Source organism: Chelonia mydas, chromosome 11 (assembly GCF_015237465.2).
Source record: "Chelonia mydas isolate rCheMyd1 chromosome 11, rCheMyd1.pri.v2, whole genome shotgun sequence".
NCBI lineage: Eukaryota > Metazoa > Chordata > Testudines > Cheloniidae > Chelonia > Chelonia mydas.
This window is the reverse complement of record NC_051251.2, coordinates 45,785,908-45,803,446: the sequence shown is the minus strand read 5'-3', so window position 1 is coordinate 45,803,446 and position 17,539 is coordinate 45,785,908. Positions and strand designations below refer to the sequence as shown.

General features: G+C 40.4%; 2 long non-coding RNA genes across 2 annotated transcripts in view; both read left to right on the top strand.

Moving 5' to 3' along the window:
* Nucleotides 1–17,539, top strand: part of LOC122462509 — a 174,778-nt gene that overhangs the window by 46,726 nt on the left and 110,513 nt on the right. The gene's annotated exons all lie outside the window — the stretch shown is intronic.
* LOC122462511 lies at nt 8,804–17,197 on the top strand. The gene is made up of 3 exons (XR_006285075.1): nt 8,804–8,814; nt 12,573–12,579; nt 17,048–17,197. It is a non-coding gene; the product is annotated as an uncharacterized LOC122462511 (long non-coding RNA).

Sequence of the window (17,539 nt, the reverse complement as noted above, 5' to 3'; positions counted from 1 at the left end):
CCTACTGAAGATGATCGGAGTTCTGTAAGGCCAAGATTTCATCCTAGTTGTGTAGTGTGCATACATTTTTTTTTCCCCCATGCAGCCTTATACTTCTGAGCTTTAATACAATCTGATTTCCTCTGGATAATACAAATTCCATCACCTACCTCACATCATGAAACATTTTCATGATGTGAAGTGCTCGTGCTAGTTTCACATTGGCACAATGCAAATTTCTCAATGTATATCTCAAATTTCACAACACGCATATATAATTTCTACAGTGTTTAATGCAGCTCCACCAACACACTTGAGTAAAATGCAGATTTTGAGATACGTATGCCCCATAAATAACAGAGCACTGAATGCAAACTTCATAGCATATAGGAGTTAAACCCCCCCACGAAGTGCAATACTTTTTACCTGTGACACACAGCCCCTTCCATATGGAACACAAATTTTGCAGTGTAAATTCCATGCTGAATGCAATATGAATTACAGACTATACAAATGATTCAACTGTTAAACACATTTCAAGTTTTCTAATGTTATTGTGACTACAATGAACATGGGTGAAACATAAATTCCATATCACGCGTTACATATTTCACAATGTACAGATTATGTAGCCTCCAGAAAACTGGCATAGAAAATGAGTATCAGAGCATGTAATATAAATTTCTAGCTTCAATGTGAATTTCAGAGTGAGCAAGACAAAATGGACCATACATTTGTATGTGGGACGTAAATTGCACAATACAGATTCTGAAACACACAGTGCACCTTTTGAATAAAATTTTTACAAGATATGTTTTTTAATTTATAACAAGTCAACAAAAATTCCACAGAGTAACTATTAGGCCGATAAACAATTAATCAGTTCACAGATGATTCTCAAATGGTGCTTGGAATATTGAGTAAAAAACCAACACCTTACGTTTTAAAGACAGCTAATGTATCAAGCAAATTTCAGCAGGTTGGTAATATTGGGAACAAACAATGCAAATTAAACAGCACACATGATGAATAATTCAAAGCATATACTCAATGCAAGTTTTCCCACACAATTTTCCAGCATGACTGGAATATAAACTTTACAGCGTATATAACACATTTTATAGCACATTTAACTCAAATTCAGAATGCAAATATCACACATTGTTTTGAAGTTTTTCATATGTATGTATGTACAAAATACTTTCCAAAATGTACGTAAGGACTGCCCAAACATGGGTCATGAATAGAGCTGGGTGAAATTTTTCGAACAAATCTTTTCACTGAAGAATGCAGATTTGGATTGACTGAAACATTTTGCAAACGTGTGTCAAATTCATCAGATTGTTTTTGACTGAAGGAAAAATGCAAAACACCCCAAGCATTTTGTCTCAATGTTTTCAAAATGTTTCATTTTGATTTGAAACAACATCACTTTTTGTTTTACATCAATTTTATTCTTACCAAAAAAAAAAAAAAAAAAAAGTTAATCTCTAAAACAAAACATTTTATTTTGGGTCAAACAAAACATTATGTTCAACCCAAAATGAATTTTTTTCAACTTGGTTGTTGAAAAATTCAAACAAATTTATTTTTAGGTTGATTTGGAAAAAAAAAAATATTTTTTTAAATTCAGCCAGTAAAGCAAAAAATCAGTTTGCATGCACAGCTCTGGTCATCAGCAGAATCTGAACCTTGGATTTTCAGCCCCAAAGCACAGACCTCTATTACTTGGGCTAAAAGTAAGCTGTTACCTGGTAGTGGTTACATACCACACACCCATTGGCTAATTTGTTACACGGACGCATTTCTCTGCTTACAGCGCTAATCCTACGGCACTAGTGTCGTGTAAATTTCAAACAACACTCGATGAAATGTGCAATCTGTGTTGTGCACAATTCTTTACAACTTAATGTTGATGCCCTCACAAGAAACATTGTGGGCTAGGGCTGGTTGAAAAAGAGAATTCCATTTTCACAAAAAACAAAAATGGTTTGTCTTTGAATATTTTCTAGGTACTTTTTTTGTTTTTCAATGAAAAAATATGGGGAAAAAATGAAAATTTTAGTTTTGGATTTAAAATTTTAAAATTCAGGTTTTTCAGGTTTTTTAAAAAAATCGTTGTTGATTTTGGGGAGACTTTTCCCCTCATTTAACTTTTTAAAATTCCTTCCACCCTCGCTTCTCCTGTGGGGGCAGGAGGCATCAAAAGAAATGGGAAGAACCTTACCCAACAAACCAAATACCTTAAAAGAATTAAGAAAATTAATTTTCTTGAAACAACAAATTTTGTTTAGAAATTATTTTGCTGAAAAAAGTGAAATTGTGACCAAAACAAAAAAAAAATGGAAATATTAATAAGTTCATTGATGTTTCGGCCAGAGGGGACCTTTATGATCATCTAGTCTGATTGGATTTACCACATAGTCTTACAAAAGACTAGGTATTTGAAATATACCTTGGAGCTATGACTAGACGGCTCTTCCATTTCATGTGGTTCCACTCAGAATCCTTTACTTTTCTTACAGCTGTACCCAAATATCCAAGGGCAGGATTTGACCTACTATATTTTGGACAGGAATCGGTTTTCCTGCTAGTTACAGCCTTCACCCTTGCACCCTTACCTAGGAGTTTGTTCTGTGTAAATTCTAATATTTTTAGGATTAAAGGATCATTGAGACTGACTAGAATACTTTTTCTTCCTATCAGCACTTTATAATATCTGAGCTGAATCAGGTATTCACTAACCAACATCAACTAACTATACATTTTTGGTTACAATTTGGATTTGATAATGACAAAAGCAACTCACAATGGGTGTGACAATCATGAACTAATCAGCTTTAGAGGATTAGAGGATCCCAGGGGTGTGATTAGCTCAGGTTAGCCAAACCCTCTGTCATGCATTAATTTGGAGATGAGCATTTGTATTCCAACAACATAACTTACTGGATCAGTTTGAAGACTATGAAATGTTTCACTTTACTTATGAAAGACAATGCACATTTCGAAAGACAATTAGCAGCTTTGCTAATGAAATGTGAGATAATTAAGCATGATTTGTATGGTTTACTGAAGGAGATCACTGACAGAAGTAAGGGAACATGCTAATTGTTGGTTTTAGAATTATATTTTTCCTCACTTTTGTCAAATGTTTGACATGGTATTTTCAAGTCATTTGATTCTATACTTGACAATCTGATAACTTTTGCTTTAGTAATTAGCAATTGACGGTTGTACAAGAATACTGGAACATGATCAATCTTGCATAACAAACAGGAGGCAGAAGTGAGAATAGCAACTTCTGATTAACTGAAAATATAGCTGTTGAATGCAGGCACAATTGACACACAAGCTATCTGATAGGAATTTGAAATAGTGTTACATAAGTATGCACTGGTGGAATAAACTGGACATTTGATAGTTATAGGTTTCAGAGTAGCAGCCGTGTTAGTCTGTATTCGCAAAAAGAATACAGCTCACTTCACTGGATGCTGTAGCTCACGAAAGCTCATGCTCAAATAAATTTGTTAGCCTCTAAGGTGCCACAAGTACTCCTTTTCTTTTTGATAGTTATAGTGTATCCAATCTGGTACATTTTTCTTAAAATAAGAAATTACAATATTGTGTAGACTTAGCCTAGCAGGTGTTAAAAATAACCCAGGACAATGTAAGATCAGGCCATGCAGTGATAATTTAAATCTGTGTCTACAGAATAAAGGAAACCAATGCTCTATAATGATGATGTAAACAACTAAATGTATATAATTTGTTTTTGCTGGAAGATAGATAGATCATAATACATACGTAGGCATTATGGACAGGAGAGACAAAAATAACCTCTTGGGGTATCCACCCCTTTTGCACAATTACTCCTTCCTTCATGCCCATTAATATCTCTTACACAACATGTTTTTGAATATCTCTCGTGCCTTGAGCACCTTGATTGTAATCTATCTCATCATTTTTAATTTGTGCCTCGGTCTCCCTGTCTGTAAAATGGGGGTGATAATGTTTACCCATCTGGAGCTGCTGTCAACACTGATTTCACCTGCCAGGGTGAAGGTACTCTGAGAAAGTGTCAAGACTGGCAAAATTTGGACCTATAATTTTCCACTGGTAGGAGCTATGTTGAAAACTGTAGGTTGATAATACGCAGGGGTTTTTACCACCATTTTCTAAGCCGTCTACTGCTTTCACAATTGCTCCTGTATGTGGAGCTACACTGATGCTGGATTATTAGTCTGATTTCTCCTGACATACATGGGACTAAGAAGAGATGAGTCAGAAGTGCAGCTGCATTGCATAGCCAGTGCTTGAGCTGAAAAATCAGGCTAGACATATCCAGTGCTGCCTGGATTTTGGAGAAGAGGCAGCAGCATGGGGAGGAATAGGGATAGGAGTGGCCTGTTTTCTGAAGGTTTGGTTGAAGCGTGACACATAACGATCCAGTGTCATAAAGTTACATATTTTGTTTATGTAATTTGCATCTGTAGGATTGTTTTACATGGCAGGTAGAGCTTTTAATTTCCCTCATTATTAACTACCATGTAAAAAGGAAATTTTTACGTGGTGTCTAGTATGCTGTTTCCCTGCCTATGTTCACTTCCTTTAAATCTCTATTCAATTCCCTTCTGTCTCCTTTCCTCTGCTAATCTCTCCTTGGGTGTTCCCCAGTGCCAGCTATAAATCTGTCCATGGCTTGGACTGCATGCGGTCTCTCAGCATGTAATAAAAAGCAGCCAGCAATGAAGATGGGGTATTGTGGTTAGATAATTGGACCTAAGTTCAACCAGCAATGTTAAATGAATGTGTGCAGCTAGCATACAAAGAGGAACCAATACCAACAATGTGTTGCCTTACCCTCCTCTTTTGCTATCTGGGATCTGGAGCCTTGTTAAATTAGCAGTTCCCAGTCTGCTGGCATTCGTGGTGACAGACCCAAAGAGTGGGTATGCTTCTCCCATCTTGACTGCTACCAAAGGAAACTGGCAGCTTCACCCATTTACATCCCCTATTTCCCCATGCAATGACAATCGCTAAAACTTCCGTGGCCACCTTGTATCTGGTAGTGAGCAACCTCCCTCATCAGGTGTTGGTAGCTTCCCACTCCTGCAGCGTTACTAAACTAGACACGTTCCATGCAGTTGGCCGCCTGCTCTTGTGAGCATGAGCTTTGACATTTCAGAGCTTCAGGTCCGCATTCCACTAACATAATCATTAAGGGTCCAATCCTGCCACTGTTACTCACACTAAGTAACACCTCACTACATGAGCAGTTCCATCCACGTAAATATTACTGCTCGGTTGAATAAGATGTTACTCAATGTACGAGCAGCAGAATCTGGCCACAAGAGCAAAGGGACAGAATGGTTTGAGAGGCAGGGGGATCAGAAAGTTCTGCCATTGGTGTGCGGGTAGGGTTTAGGCATGTGAGAGCAATAGCCCGAGCAATTAGTAGCAGGCAGGAGGCTGGGTTTCTGCTCTAGCCACAGTGGAGAATCAGAAATGTTTGAGGGGGTAGGGAAGATCAGGTCTCTTGTTTCCAAGGGAGAAGTTTGGCAGCCATAAGGCAGGATTAGAATTCCTTTTGTTTGGGGGATGAGTTGTTAACTTGTAATGGGGCCATTTGCCCCTGCTTCAGGAGGTAGGTTCCAGCAAAAGTCTGGGTGGTCTCTAAGCTGACCACACAGTGAACTAGTCAAGTGAATATGGCATAGCTGTGTCTCATCAGTGCCTCTCTTCTGTTCCCATGCTTCAGGATATGGGCTTCTCTTACTTGGGCTCAGAATTGTGAATTGGATGCTATAGTGGTTTGTGTGGGAAGGATCCAGAATTGTCAGTGGTTAAATTGAGCTGAGATGATTTCCAAGTTGTTAATTAACCAAATACAGTTATCTGACATTTACAATGATGGCCAAACAGCACTTGACCCTGTAGTCCAGCCAGACCCTCTGGGTGGGTGTGTTCCCAAAACAGCATTCACTTAAGCTGTTGGCTTGACTAAGCAAGATTTCAAAATCTATAGACAAAATCACTTACAAAAACTCTTAAAGCCTTATCTGTCGCACTAAGATTTAAAATGATATTGTTCACCACTTCTGCAATTTGTATCGTGATAAGTAGACGTGGGAATTGAACTATGACCACTGTCACAAATATACATTTAGGGACAGTTTCTTAAAGGTATTAGGAGCCTTGAGCTGCAGATAGGCATTTCGGTGCTGCATGACGTAGAGAGGCAGCTAAGTACTTTTAAAAATCTGACCCTTACTTTCTGCATCTCAGGTGTTAGGGCCTGCATAGTAGCTTAGCATTTTATAATTCTGATTTTGAAATGCTGGTCTGCTTTATTAGAGAACAGATGCATTCCTCTCCGTTCTTTCTGATCCATTCGTAGGGTTCTGCCACTTCCAGGGTGACAAATAATGATGCTAAAATACATCTTTAACAGTTTCTTAAAGGGATAAAAAAGAAAGGGGGAGAGAGAAATGTGAGCTTAAATGTGTTTTTAAGTTGACTTTTACTCAAATGAAAAAAGTGCTGGGTACATATAATCAAACAGTGTGGATTATAGGTCATTGAACTGAATAGGCTCTTTTCAGTCTCCTAATGCTGTGAAAAGAATGAATGTGAAATTTCTGCCTCACATATTACAGATAATGGATTTTCAACAGTCACTGGGAGAAATGCGTTTTCAGACATTGTGTCTCTTATTTACAACAACAAAAACCTTTTAATCTTCCATTAGAATACAGTTAATGCCATTGTTTTATTGTTTTGCTAAACCTCTTTCCCAGTTTTTACTGTAGATAATTATCTTCATGGAATGAAAGGCAGTAGGAATACAAGAAATATGTAGGGAGCTGAATTCCTAAAGCAAAATCTGTTGTGTGTGAATGAGAAGCAGGGATATTACCATCATAGCTTGTATTTAAAATAAATATAAAAACATGTCCAGCTTCCCAGCTCTGGAATAACTGCAAGGCTACAGGAGCCATGAAAAATCCATTTTAGGGGATACATAATCTAAATTTCTGCAACTCAGACCAATAGAACTCCCCCTTTACAGCCTGTGACCCCAAAGGGGTCCATGTTGATGGAAGGGGAGGCAGTAGCTTCACACCACGGGAGCCAGCTGGGCTGCCAGTACTAAAGCATAAGAGCCACTACAGTGTGTGTTGCTGAAGATGCCTTAAGATGGGCTTAATTGTGGATCTGTGGGCTACATGTAGACACCAGGCTAGATTCCATGACAATCTGGCATCATTGCTGAACCCAGCTGGAGGAGGGAAGCTTGCACTGGCCTTATGAGCATATTTTTATAGCGAAGACCTCCCATTTCATGACTTTTCTGGGGGAGGTAAGGAAGAGAGATGAGGATATAAGCTGAATAACTGATGCTGCAGGATGAACAAATATACTTGGTACTAGGGGTACTTTGTCTTAAAGCCCTTTTTAATAGCCTGATTCTGCAAGGTGAGACCTCTTGATGGCTATTGGCCTCAGTGGGCATTGAAGGCACTGAGTATCTTACAGGAAAAGGCTCTTAGTCTTTACCAGGACAACTCCCATTGTGCTCAGGATGAGTTTTGCTTTACTTAGGACTGATTAAGGAAGGCAGGATTTGGCCTAGTACTTTGCTTTCTGCCACAGCAACACATAATATGACATGGCTCATTCAAGATGCTGTATCTCACTAAAGAGGATTCAAGACCATGAAAAAAGCTCTCTAATTTATGATCAAGACCAGCCCCTGCCTCTCATAGTTTCAACTGTGTTTTCCCCCCCCAGTGAATCAACAGGAAAATCCGTCTGTTGAAAGAGTACATCTTAACTGGAAAAAGAAATGTTGCTCGCTTTGCATTTTGGGCATAGCTTTCCTGTTCCTCACTTTAAAATAAAAAAGCGACACCCAATGAATGCCTATGAACAACTCAGCTATCCAAAGGAATCAAAATTCCCATTCCCCAGCTATTTGTGGAGTTTACAGCCGAGGGGGAAGGGCACTTCCTGATCCATTGCGTCACATTACCAAAAGGCTGTGCCCAATTAAATACAAGACACCCAGCTATTCTGTATGTAAAGCCCAAAGCTGTAAAGTAATACATTAAAACTCTTGATAGAGCATCTATTTCAATAAAGTACACCACATATGAATTTACATGTCTGACATGTTATATATGAATGTTCCCACAAATACGTACTTGCTTACATTTTATAAGAGTGAAAACATGTCCGCGTTGAGGTTTAGTATGGAATCATCTCTGCAGTGTGCAGTGATGATGCATAATTATGAAACATTGTAGAAAGTAGCTACAGCAGCTATTTTCCAGCTACAAATATCCAGTCCCGCTCACCGCGCCAAAAGTTATTAGTGTGATTTAAGGAATAAATGCTTGCAAAATTCTGTTTTTACACAGTTAGAAGTTTTGGTTTGAAGACCTAAAAAGAATGACTTTTTTCTTGTCATTCATTACATTTCCTGATTTCTTGCACCCCCCCCCCCACCCCCCCCAAAAAAAAAAAAAAGGTTATGAAAGGTTCACCTTTGAGCCAAAAGGCTGTTCACCAAATTTTAGCCTTTTTGACAAAAAAAAAATTGAACAGGGTTGATTACGGGCACATTCTAATATTCCAGTCCTGCAAACACATACACATGCTTAATTTCAAGCACGTACATAGTACAGATAATTTCAACAGGACTACTTACGTTGTTAAAATTGAGCATGAGTGTGGGTCTTTGCATGATCAGGGCCTAAACTATTACACTGCTATTGCGTAACACAGTAACACTCATTGAATCAGAACTGGCTGCTTCAGATACTTGGAGCAGAGGTTAAAATGGAGAAATCAAGATACGGATCTAAACTTTGCAGCTAAGGCCCATCTCTAACATAAACCTATTGCAGCAGCAAGAGTCCTTTGTCTCTTCTCCTTTGGAAATCCTTTGAAGTCTATGGATTAAAAGTACACATAAACCCAACCCTGCTCCAGAGGTAGAATCCAGGCTTTACTGAAGTCAGTGGGAGTTTTGCCATTGACTTTAATGGGGCCAGGATTTCAGTCAAAGCTTTATGGGAATTGAATCAGGCCCTATATAAGTATCAAGAATAATTAGTAGCAATATGCACAGGAGAATGATTTGTGATTGTGGAATTTTTACTTCCTATAAATGAATAGAGGAAACAGATTTCATTTCAGCCAAACAGAGGAGTGCCAATGCAATGAATTACTTGACTACACTTTAAATTAATGATGAGAGAGAGAGAGAAAGAGAGAAGGGAAAAAACACACACATACACCAAAGATGCATGTGTATACGTAAATGTGTCTGAGAGGGAAGGAGGGGGTTCTTGAGGAGGCATAGGAAAAACAAAAGTAAGAGTAAATTACACTAAAAATGTAAATAACGTTACACAAATTCTGGAAGAATTAATATAAATCTGTTTTTAAAGGCATAGTTGACACAAAGGATGTGCTGTCAGCTTAGCTCTTAATCAAAACTGGAACCCTCTAGTCAATTTCAAAATTTCAAAATTAACTTTTTGGAGCCTTAGTAAAGAAAACAGATTAGTACAACTACAACTGCAGATTAGTAGAAACAGATTATTACAACAGAGGTGATGCTAGAAATATTAGGTTAATGATTCATGCTATTATCCTGAAATTAACTAGTGCTCTAAATTTCATGAATGAAAGTCATTCACAATTGAGCTCAACTAATGAATAATACAAAATGGTTTCGGTACCAGCAAATCAGATGGCTTTATACCGGACAGTTATTCATAGGTGAAAGTAAAAATAAAACTTGAGACAAAAATCTGATATCTATAACAATATCAGGATAATTGGATTAAGAGGCTTTAATTCTATTGAGGGGTTCTGCTCTCAAGCTCTCAGAGCACATCGTTCATGCTGAGGGAATTTGCCTGCAAGTCTGGAACTGTCACTTTTCTCTGCATGCAGTGTTGTGGAGGCTATGGTGGTCCCAGGATATTAGAGAGACAAGGTGGGTGAGATAATTATCTTTTATTGGACCAACTTCTGTCCGGTGGTCAAGAGCTTTTGGGGAACATTTTAACTCTGAATGATGGAAGTTAGTGCTGGCCATAATGTGCAATCATTCACAAGCATCAGTCTTTTTGTTTCACAAAACTACAATTCAAATAACTTCCCACAGCTGTGGAGTTTGGGTGTAACCATCCATGGTTGGGCTCATCACACATATGTAACCCTGATTTCAAAAGCTGGATTGTAGTTTAATCTGACTTTCTTTCTCTCAGGCCAGGTGGGTGAGGTAATATTTCACTGGACCAGCTTCTGTTGGTGGAAAGACAAGCTTTGGAGCCCCAAAGACCTGAAGAAAAGCTCTGTGGAGCTCCAAAGCTTGTCTTTCACTAATAGAAGTTGGGTCAATAAAAGATATGACCTCACCCACCTTGTCTCTCATATCCTGGGACCAACACGGTTACAACAACACTTTATCTCCTTTCTCATGGAAGCGGTACACCTTGTTTTTCTGCCCCAGATGGAAATATGGAATCTTCTGGGTTGAGAATCCTTGCCAGATTATCTAGAGGTGGACTACAAGTAATACACAACATGCTCAGCTGTGGTATGACGTTAAAGCTGCCATTACAGGCAGACAGGTCTGAATGGAGTTGCACTGTATGTAAGGAAGAAGTATGATTGCTCACAGCTCCATTATGAAACTGGAGAAAAGCCTGTTGAGAGTCTTTGGGTTAAGTTTAGAGGCAAGAGCAACAAGGGTGATGTCTTGGTGGGCATCTGCTATTGATCACCAGACCAGGAGGCTTTCTTCGGACAACTAATAGAAGTTTCCAGATCACAGGCCCTGGTTCTCATGAGGGACTTCAGTCACCCTGACATCTGTTGGGAGAGCAATTCAGCAGTGCACAGACAATCCAGGAAGTTGTTGGAGAGTGTTGGGGACAACTTCCTGGTGCAAGTGCTGGAGGAACCAGCTAGGGGCCGTGCTCCTCTTGACCTGCTGCTCACAAACAGGGAAGAATTGGTAGGGGATGTGGAAGTGGGTGGCAATCTGGGCAGCAGTGACAATGAGATGGTTTTGTTCAGGTTCCTGACAAAAGGAAGGAAAGAGAGTGGCAGAATACAGACCCTGGACTTCAGAAAAGCAGACTTTGACTCCCTCAGGGAACTGATAGGCAGGATCCCCAGGGAGGGTAATATGAGGGGGAAAGGAGTCCAGGAGAGCAGACTGTATTTTAAAGAAGCCTTATAGAGGGCGCAGGAACAAACCATCCCGATGTGCAGAAAGAATAGTAAATATGGCAGGCGACAAGCTTGGCTTAACAGTGAAATCTTCGGTGAGCTTAAACACAAAAAGGAAGTTTAGGATGGAAGAATCCCAGGCACTGCTACAAGCTGGGACCTGATTGGCTAAGTGGCAGTTCTGCAGAAAAGGACCTGGGGATTACAGTGGACGAGAAGCTGGATATGAGTCAACGGTGTGCCCTTGTTGCCAAGAAGGCTAACAGCATATTGGGCTGCATTAGTAGGAGCGTTGCCAGCAGATCGAGGGAAATGATTATTCCCCTCTATTTGGCACTGGTGAGGCCACATCTGGAGTATTGCGTCCAGTTTTGGGCCCCCCACAGAAAGGATGTGGACAAATTGGAGAGAGTCCAGCAGGGGGCAACAAAAATGATTAGAGGTCTGGGGCACAACTTATGAGGAGAGGCTGAGGGAACTGGGCTTATTTAGTCTGCAGAAGAGAAGAGTGAAGGGGGATTTGATAGCAGCCTTCAACTACATGAAGGGGAGTTCCAAAGAGGATGGAGCTCACCTATCCTCAGTGGTGGCAGATGACAGAACAAGGAGCAATGGTCTCAAGTTGCAGTGGGGGAGGTCTAGGTTGGATAATAGGAAAACTATTTCACTAGGAGGGTGGTGAAGCACTGGAATGGGTTACCAAGGGAGGTGGTGGAATCTCCATCCTTAGAGTTTTTAAGGCCTGGCTTGACAAAGCCCTGGCTGGGATGATTTAGTTGGGGTTGGTCCTGCTTTGAGCAGGGGGTTGTACTAGATGACCTCATGAGGTCTCTTCCAACCCTAATCTTCTATGATTCAATGAATGGCTACACATATGTAGTTTGAAGCCAGTGAAAGTGGGCCAACTGGAACTTTGGAGCAGCTGTACGTAGTTTGCAGAGGAATGCACCAAGAATTTCTACGACAGCTGAAGAAAGGGAGTGAGTAAAATATTGCTGTTTTGTTGGGAGCTTTGAGATCAGACTGATGAGAAGCTAGGTGTCAAAAGCTCTAAGAAAAAGTTTGGATGTAATAACCAGCTAATAATTCAGGAGTCCTACTACTGTCACTGTTAGAGATGGATCTGTAGTGTTCTGTTGGTCACATTGAAAATGCATCTTTTCCCAACTGCTCACCACCTTCTGAGATAATGTTCACTCTCTAACATGAGAACACTGAGAACTGGGAAGTATATACAATACAAAGGAGGTGAAGGAACAGATATGCCACAGTTTATTCAACCATGTCATTAAGGGACCTGTCTTTCTTTTGAATTTACCGGATACTTTACATTCTTTCAGGGCAGTTGTTTTTATGCATAATCAGGTAATGTTATTTATTGGCCCTGACTCTGCAACTGGATCACATGGGATGGACTCTGGACCTGCACCCATGTGAGCCCTATTGACTTCAACACTGGCACAGATCCAGTTGCAGGGTCAGAGCTTGTCTGAGCAATTTAATTCATCTGGCACCGGATAAGACAAAGAAGAAATCGGTATGAAATTTGAAACTGGATAGCTTTAATATTTTCATTGGGAAAAAAATTTGGCAACTGCTCCTGGAAGTGTCACAGTTCTATTAGCAACCCAAAGCTGTTTGTCTAAGAAGTGTACTAGTTAACAGGCTAGCAGTGGTCCAGTGGCATGACCTTTGTTAGCGTGCTGAAATTGGATGTGATTGTTTTTGTGTACCTCAAATAAGGAAGATGGTTACTTTAGCACACTTGGCACATTCACTAGTTAGGCCCCAATCCTGCAACGATTTAGTAATTCTACTCATGCACTCTACTCTACACATGTGCTTAAGTGTTTGCAGGATTAGGGCTTTAGCTCATCCTAATTTAGCTTAAGACTTCTTAAAATCAGAAATTGAAAACATTAGGAAGTGTTTCTTGGAAAACATAAGCTCATCAAAAAGACTACTCTGAAGAACCTGGTGTCACTAACATGAAACAGGATTCTTCAGGAAAATTCTTGGAGTGAAGTTGGAATTTCAAAGAGCCTCTCCCATCCCTTCCCACCTCAAAACAGAATGAGCCCAACTGAGGGATAGGGGCTGCTCCTGAGCAGATTAGGATACTTCTCCCCACATGTTGAATCCCACGTCCCACATTCCATTCTGCTAGGGTTAACATTTGAACTCAGTAGAACTGGATGCATATTTAATGTGTCTTCAGTTGAACTCCTATTTCATAAAGATGATATAAAAGTACATCTCCAGCTACAATCCTGCTTCACTTACATTAATATGGTTTTAAAGTCTGAGTAGATATTATAGTATAAAACACAGTGCCTACTTTATCCAGATATGAGATTATAGTGAATAAGTGATCATGAACAATTTATAAGATGCATTTGGGTGCCTCTTGCTCATACCACCTACATGAGATTTGTTTTTTGATGCATACCCAAAATTCGAGCCTTGTTACATAGCTGCGACTGGTCAGGTAAGTTTCACGCTATTCTTTCTATCCTCTGATTGGATGAGCAATGTAAGTATTTCTGGGGCAAATATTTTTATTTGCAAATTTCAGACACACAGATAAACATGAATATGAAATGCACTTTCAGAAAAAATTGGCATCAGTAAAAATGAATCACTGAGATGATCACAGAAACCAAACACAATAGGGTGTGGAACATCACAGGAGCCAATCCATTAAAAAAATTCAAACCAATAGGTGCAGGCATTTTAATTATCATGTCTCCAGAGGATGTACTATAGACGCAGTACCTATTCTATCTACGAGGGGCACAAAGCTGATAGAAGTCCCCTTTCAGGAAACCCCCAGCATAAAGGCCTCTGGCAGGCGCTGGGCCTACTGCGCTGACTGCTCCATCCCTTGCGCCTGCAGAAGCCTCTAGTGTAGGTGGCATTGTGGGCCATGTTGGAGCATAGGGCAGGAGGAGGCATGGCAGAGGCATTCTTATGACATTGTTGTTCCTCTGGGGCATCAAAGATCAGAGGGTGGCATGGTAACCAGCGTGCAAGTTAGGGCGGCATTATGCCATGGGCTGAGCCAGCTCTCAGCACCCTCAGGGTACAGGAGGCTTAAGCTGCCTTCCCTCAGTCTTTGTGCCAGGCTCTGCATCAGCTCAGGATGAATCAGGCTCATTGTACCTACTTTAATAGTTTCAGACTCGTAATCCTATTTAAATTTTCATATGAAGGGTGGCTTCAATTTCTGCAATTTGAAACATTAGAATCAGGGTGAGGAATCTTTAATCATAAAAGCTTCATTTCCATAATTTATGGTACCTGTATTTTAAGCTCTACCATAAAGTGGAGTGAATTGGGGGATGATAGTTCACAACAAGGAAAAGCGATCCATCAGGGAACCTGTTTACACTAAAACATTTTGACAGCTGCAGTAATTAAACCTGCTTCCCAGGTGCAAAATAGTGGCTTAAATGCCCCTCTGGATACAATATTATCCACGTTTGTCTTTTTTTCCCTTAGTGTCTGTTGTGAAAACAAGATAATAGAAGGATAGCAAATACAGAGACAGCTGGACTGCCAGTTTAATAATTAAAGTACGTAATCAGAATTTTTAAAATGTAATTGTAACTGATTTTTCTATTGTAAGTTGTATGAAAATGAAAAATTCTTTTGTGCCTTTTCTTGTGCTTGGAAAACAGTAAAAAGGAAACGTTAGATTCCAAGGCCAGAAGGTCATGACCCCGCATGCCCCCTCCCGGGTCACCTCTGGGGAGGATTGTAACCCAAGGCTGTGAATCTCCTTGTTGCCATCTGTCTCCAGAGTAAGGGGGTCTTGCCTGTGCCAGCTGAGTGTCAGCTCCCTAACACAACCAGCCTGTCAGCCACTCAAGCACTCTCCCATGAGCTATACCAGCCCTGCCAGTTAACAATAGATGCACCCCAGCTGCTGAGTCCCTTCAACGTGTTCCTCTGTGGTATCCAACCCCTGATCACTGGCTATGCACAGAAATCCCAGATCCTCTGTTTCCAAAGCAACGGTGTATTCCAGTTTACAAGTTTTACTTTAGACCACCACTCCTGTATCACACACAGCACTGGTTTGATTACAGTAAAGCAAAAGGAAATTTATTTAAGAAGGAGTAGAGGGTCAAATAGAATGACAGAACCAAATGGTTACAATACAAAACAAAATCTTAAAATGCAAACTAAGACCTACACTTAAGAGTTCCCTTTCCTATCTAATGAAATAGATTCTCACCCCCCCAAAGTGCAACACTTGTTAGCCCCAAGGAGCCAGGACCCAATCTTTCATGAAGCACCCCTGCTCATCAAGGTACATCCTCAGTGAATCCTCAGTGTCTTTTTTCCACTCCGTGATATACTGAATCAGTCTTTTGTCTTTATTCACAGACAGGACAATCCCCTCACTGTCATTTTGTTCCTCACCTCCAAGTGGTTTTGATGTTTATAGTTTATCCTGGGTGGTTTTCCATTGACTTTTATGGGTTGTTGCAACAGTAGACAATTGAGAAAGTCATTATGTAATTGACTAGCCAGGGAACGGTGACATAGTTGACTAGCTAGGGAGAGGGTCACAATTCCCTCTCACTTGAATGGGCCATCACTGAGACACATGATTCTCTGGTCACTCGCTTTCACTCCAAGACCACAGGGACATATTTTTCCATATAGCTACAATATTCCTTAAATATGACCTGTACACACATCTCATAATGTTTATGATTATCAGTGGGTTACAAGCTTTGAGTCGAGACCTCATATGCTACCCTTTTTGGAGAAATACAGAGACAGTGGTCTATTAGGTGTAGTGAGTTTGTCAGGTCAGAGACAGAAGTTGCTTTTAATGAACCCTTTGCCAGTTGGCACCGATGCTGCCTCTGTGTCACAAGGACCTCAAGGCTACAGTGTTGTCCCTTGAAGTGTTTTTCACATCCATGTGCTTAAGATCATTCCAGTGAACTGTTTCCTCCAGTGGATGAATGAAGAATTATCACTTTTTATAAATACAAGTAGCTATCTTGTAGTCTTCTCAACACTTAGTTCTTTGACTTAAATATCTATAATTAAAAAGCATTTTTCAAAATACCAAGGGACCTTAATTACTGTAAAATTAAATGTTATTGTCACTGTTCTTGCACAGTTTAAATGCAAATTCATGCAACCTACCAGAAGAAAGAATATCTGGGGAATGAAGTGGAAAAGCATTCTTCCTCTTTCATGCATTTTTCCTTATTGAAAAATAAGGTATTGCATAATTTTTGTCACTCATATCATTCATAATCACTGAAATAAAATTCCCAAGCCAGAAGAGAAGCCCCTGGGAACACATTAATCACTGGTATAAAATTAATGAGTTAGATGGTGTTTATACCAAGGATTAAGTTGGCCCCTATGTTGGGAATCACAAAGGGCCTTTCCATAAGTTTTTATGCAGACATGTGTTTTAGGGAACAATATCATATACCTTAAAGACAAATAATGGGCAAGTCTCTAGAGTTTCAGAGGGTTCATTCAGATAACCATCCGTATGTTTGGGAGCTTAGCTGGACCTTATCTGAAGCTTCTGAGTCTACCTAAGGGAATTCAGCACCAGCCATAATTACTGTATATTAACTTATAGTGTGATACTGCATGGCTAGAAGGCAGCAGGAGAGTGATCTAGGAGAGATATGTAAGTCCCAGGATGAGGAGAAGCCTTATTCCCTGTAGAGGAAAGAGAGGTTTCTATAGATTAATTAAAAGCACCTGAAGCCAATTAGAGCACCTGAAGCCAGTCACCTGATAAAACCCCCCCCTGCTTCAATCAGCCAAGTGAAGGAGTTGGAGCACACTGCAGTTTGGAGGAGCTGAAGTAGAGGAGAGTTTGGAGAAGTGCTGTGGCTGGCTAGAAGACCAAGACCCTAGGTAAAGAGACACCGGGCTTGTGGAGAGAGGGAGGGGGAGGAAGCCCCACAAGCTGAAGAGCAGGAGAGGGAAGTAGCCTTGGGGAAGGAAGCACTATTTCAAGTGGTTTACCACTATCCCTAGGGCCCCTGGGCTGGGACCTGGAGTAGAGGGTGGACCTGGGTCCCTCCCTCTCCACTACCCTTCTCTGGGTTACTAATGGGACAGTAGATACCCTAGTTCAGGGGCAGGAAATTGTGCCCTGAACCTCCCCCCCCCGCCCCCAGAAGAGGATGTGTGGGACCCATCGTAATTGTACCAGCAATTTGCCACAGTAGCTATATTTTAATAAAATGGCCAGAGATGCTACCAAATTAAAAAGCAATTGAGAAGTAGGTACAAAAGCTTCTGGTGGATTTTT